This window comes from Rutidosis leptorrhynchoides, chromosome 2 (assembly GCF_046630445.1).
Source record: "Rutidosis leptorrhynchoides isolate AG116_Rl617_1_P2 chromosome 2, CSIRO_AGI_Rlap_v1, whole genome shotgun sequence".
Classification (NCBI taxonomy): domain Eukaryota; kingdom Viridiplantae; phylum Streptophyta; class Magnoliopsida; order Asterales; family Asteraceae; genus Rutidosis; species Rutidosis leptorrhynchoides.
The window spans coordinates 207,091,195-207,096,391 of record NC_092334.1 but is presented as its reverse complement, the minus strand read 5'-3'; the positions used below and the strand labels follow the sequence as shown (position 1 = coordinate 207,096,391).

General features: G+C 36.7%; 1 non-coding gene across 1 annotated transcript; it reads right to left on the bottom strand.

Moving 5' to 3' along the window:
* Positions 1-666: 666 nt before the first annotated feature.
* Positions 667-773, bottom strand: LOC139895009 (small nucleolar RNA R71). The gene has a single exon (XR_011775481.1). It is a non-coding gene; the product is annotated as a small nucleolar RNA R71 (small nucleolar RNA).
* Positions 774-5,197: the final 4,424 nt, after the last annotated feature.

Below are 5,197 nucleotides of genomic sequence, written 5' to 3'. Positions count from 1 at the left end.
ATATACATATTTAATTACACATAGTTGTTCGTGAATCTTCAGGAATAGTCAGAGATCAAATGATTACATGAACACAGATTTCAAAACTTTCGAGACTCAATATTACAGACTTTTGCTTATCGTGTCGGAACCATATAAAGATTAAAGTTTAAATTTGGTCGCAAATTCCCGGATCATCACATAATCATTCCTCCTGAACCGCAAATCATTCAACCAGAGATTTTCGAGGAAGAAACCATTAAATCAGAATCCTCTAGTGATTCAAATTCAATCAATTCAATCATGAAAAATCTGGAACCTCTAAGTATGGAAGACCGAATGAGAGCTAAATGCACTGGCCAAGGTCACGCAATTACTCAACCAGACATCAATGCACCAGATTACGAAATCAAACAACAAATCCTATACATGGTAACTAATTAATGCCAATTTAGTGGTGCACCGAAGGAAGATCGAAACGAACATCTTCGTACCTTTAATAGGATTTGTACTCTATTTAAGATCGGAGAAGTTGAGGATGAACAGATCTATCTCATGTTATTTCCCTGGACTTTAAAGGGAGAAGCCAAAGATTGGTTAGAATCGTTACCTGAAGGGGCGATTGACACATGGAATGTCTTAGTTGAAAATTTTCTTAAAAGATTCTTTCCGGCATCTAAAGCCGTGAGACTTCAAGGAGAAATTGTTACGTTCACGCAGAATCCAAATGAAACTCTATATGAGGCATGGACAAGATTTAGAAAGTTGTTGAGAGGATGTCCTCAACATGGTTTAGACACTTATCAAATAGTACAAATATTCTACTGAGGATGCGACATTACAACATGAAAAGACATCGACATAGCAGCTGGTGGTTCCATTGTGAAGAAAACCGTAACTGAAGCTTACAAGACACCGTTCCATTGAGTGGCATCAAGAAAAAGACATCGTTAGATCATCTAAAGCGGCTAGAGCCGATTCTAGCCATGACTTTGATTCCATTTTCGTAAAGTTAGATGCTTTCGAGAGACGAATGAAAAAGATGACTAAAGATATTCACACAATACGAATTAGTTGTGAACAGTGTGGAGGACCACATTTGACAAAATATTGTCTCAGTATTGAACAAACAATGGAACAAAGAGAGAATGTTTCATATATGAACCAAAGGCCTGGAAATAATTATCAGAATAATTATCAACCGTCAAGACCAAATTACAATCAAAATCAGAATTATAACCGAAATGTTCCATACAACAACCAACAAGGTCCTAGTAATCAACAAGTATCTAATAATACTTACAACCAGCAAAGACCTATTTTTCCAATTAAATCACCACAAACCGATGACAAAAAGCCAAATTTAGAAGATATGATGTCGAAGCTAGTTGAATCTCAAACGCAGTTTTTCACATCTCAGAAACAAACTAATGAACAAAATGCTCAAGCATTTAGAAATCAACAAGCTTCTATCCAAAATCTGGAACAAGAAGTAAGTAACCTAGCAAGGTTGACAGGTGAAAGAAAACCGGGGAGTCTACCTAGCGATACAAATGCTAACCCCTGGAATGAAACAGCTAAAGCCATTACCACGAGAAGTGGTATTACACTTAAACCACCTGAAATACCTGTAATTTCTGATGACTCTATTCCTACTACACAGACACCACAGCCTGAGCAAGAGAAGGAAACAGAACCGGCAGTTGAAAAGGTTAATGAAGATAATACAGTTAAGGAAAAGCCTTATGTTAAACCATATCAACCACCGCTTCCTTACCCGAGTAAAATGAGAAAAGAAAGACTTGAAGCTGAGTAATCCAAATTTTTGGATATGTTTAAACAAATAAATGTCAATCTTCCTTTCATTGATGTGATCTCAGGAATGCCTAGATATGCTAAATTCCTGAAAGATTTAATCACAAATATAAGGAAAATGAAAGAACTCTCGGTTGTTACAATGAATGTTAATTGTTCTGCAGTGCTGTTGAATAAGCTACCAGAAAAATTATCAGATCCAAGAAGTTTCACAATTCCATGTTTTCTGGGTAGTCTTAGTTCAATAGAAGCATTGGCAGACTTAGGTGCTAGTATAAATTTAATGTCGTATTCACTATACGCTAAACTAGACCTTAGAGAATTGAAACCAACACGAATAAGCATACAACTAGCAGATCGATCAGTAAAATATCCTAGAGGGATAATGGAGAACATGCTAGTTAAAGTTGGTACTTTAGTATTTCCAGTAGATTTTGTTATTCTGGACATGGAAGAAGATTCTCGAGTTCCTCTCATATTAGGAAGACCATTCTTAAACACAGATAAAGCAATAATAGACGTGTTTGGTAAGAAACTGACCCTAACTATAGAGGACGAGAGTGTTACCTTTTCTGTTGATAGAGCCATGCAACAACCGCAATCTGCAGACGATACATGTTATTATATTCAAACTATAGATTCACATGCAGAATTGTTAGAAGAATTTCCAGAATTACAAGGAACAGGAGAATGTTCTTTAGGAGAAGGGACTGAACCAATTGATGAAGCTGAAATGTTAGCCGCACTTACGGCTAATGATTACGAACCAACAACAGAAGAACTTCAAATGTTAAAAGAGGAAGACAGATATCGATACAAATCATAGATAGAAGAACCACCGATATTAGAGTTAAAGCCACTTCCAAACCATTTGGAATACGATTATTTACATGGTGAATCTGAATTACCTGTTATAATATCATCTTCTCTTACGGAAAATGAAAAATCTCAACTCATTTCCGTGCTAAAAGCTCATAAACCAGCTATTGCATGGAAGATTCATGACATTAAAGGCATAAGTCCTTCGTATTGCACACATAAAATCCTTATGGAAGAAGGTCATAAAACATATGTGCAATGCCAACGAAGACTAAATCCTAATATGCAAGATGTTGTTAAGAAAGAAATTATTAAACTGCTCGATGCAGGTTTAATTTATCCAATCTCTGATAGTCCATGGGTAAGCCCAGTTCAATGCGTACCTAAGAAGGGTGGCATGACTGTCATCACAAATGAAAAAGATGAGCTTATTCCTACTAGGACTGTAACGGGATGGCGTGTTTGTATTGATTATAGAAAACTAAATGACGCCACCAGAAAAGATCACTTTCCCTTACCTTTCATTGATCAAATGTTGGAAAGGTTAGCTGGGAACAGTTACTATTGTTTTCTTGACGGTTTCTCCAGATACTTTCAAATTTCAATAGCACCCGAGGACCAAGAGAAAACCACATTCACGTGCCCTTATGCTACTTTTGGTTACAAACGCATGCCATTTGGACTATGCAACGCCCCTGCAACCTTTCAAAGGTGCATGATGGCGATTTTTCACGACATGATAGAAGAATGCATGGAAGTTTTCATAGATGACTTTTCAGTCTTCGGTGATACTTTTGAAACATGTCTAGTTAATCTTGAACGAATGCTTATTAGATGAGAGCAATCAAATCTAGTTCTTAATCGGGAGAAATGTCATTTCATGGTTAGAGAAGGCATTGTTCTTGGTCATAAAATTTCAAAGGAAGGAATTGAAGTGGATAGAGCTAGAGTAGATGTAATTGCTAAACTTCCACATCCCACCAATGTTAGAGGAGTTAGGAGTTTTCTAGGGCATGCCGGTTTTTACCGACGTTTCATAAAAGATTTTTCTAAAATTTACACTTCTATGAATAAACTCCTAGAAAACGATGCTACATTCATCTTTTCAGATGAATGCATCAAATCTTTTAATATTCTTAAAGAAAAACTCACTAATGCGCCGATCATGATAACTCCAAATTGGAATCTACCATTTAAACTCATGTGCGATGCAAGTGATTTTGCAATGGGAGCCGTTTTAGGACAATGGATTGAAAAACGATTTCAACCTATTTATTACGCTAGTAAGACATTGCAAGGAGCACAAACGAATTACATAACTACTGAAAAAGAACTCCTTGCTATTGTCTTTGCTTTTGACAAATTTCATTCATATCTAGTTCTAGCTAAAACGGTGGTCTATACCGACCATTCTGCTCTTAGATGCCTATTTTTGAAACAAGATGCCAAACCACGATTAATTCATTGGATCTTACTCTTACAAGAGTTCGATATTGAGTTCCAAGACAAAAAGGGAGCAGAAAATCTCGCAGCTGATCATCTTTCTCGTCTTGAAAATTCTGAATTAGAAGTTCTAAATGAATCGGCCATACAAGATAACTTCCCTGATGAATATCTTTTGAAAATCGATTATAATGAAATTCCATGGTTTGCAGACAATGCAAACTACTTAGTATGTGGATTCCTTGAAAAAGGGTTGTCGTACCAAAAACGAAAGAAATTCTTTAGTGATATAAAACACTATTTCTGGGAAGATCCACATTTGTTTAAAGGTAGTCCCGATGGAATAATCCGCCGATGTGTATTCGGGGATGAAGCTAGTCAAATCTTAAACCATTGTCACATAGGACCAACAGGAGGGCATTATGGGCCTCAACTCACAGCAAGAAAAGTCTATGACGCTGGGTTTCTTTTGGCCTACAATTTTGAAAGACGCACACCTTCTTTGTAAATCCTGTGATGCATGTCAAAGGGCCGGAAAAATAAGTCAACGTGATGAAATGCCACAAAATGTCATTCAAATATGTGAAGTATTTGACGTTTGGGGTATTGACTTTATGGGTCCATTTCCAAAATCTCATAATAATCTCTACAATCTCGTTGCCATTGATTATGTATCTAAATGGGCGGAAGCACAAGCTCTCCCAACTAACGATGCACGAGTTGTAGTCAATTTTTTAAAACGTCTTTTTGCAAGGTTCGAAACACCGAAAGCTTTAATAAGTGATCGGGGTACTCATTTTGGTAATAATCAACTTGAGAAAGTTTTTAAAAGATATGGAGTAACTCATAAAATCTCAACCGCTTATCATCCACAAACAAGTGGACAAGTTGAAAACACCAACAAAAATGTATTCTAGAGAAAACCGTAGGATCAAATCCGAAGGAATGGTCCCTGAAATTGGTGGATGTACTCTGGGCTTTTAGAACAGCCTACAAAACTCCAATTGGCACCACACCTTTTAAACTTGTTTACGGAAAACCATGTCACCTTCCAGTAGAAATTGAGCACAAAGCATTTTGGGCTTTGAAGATATGTAATCTTGATTTGCATGAAGCTAGACGTCTACGGTTAAGTCAACTA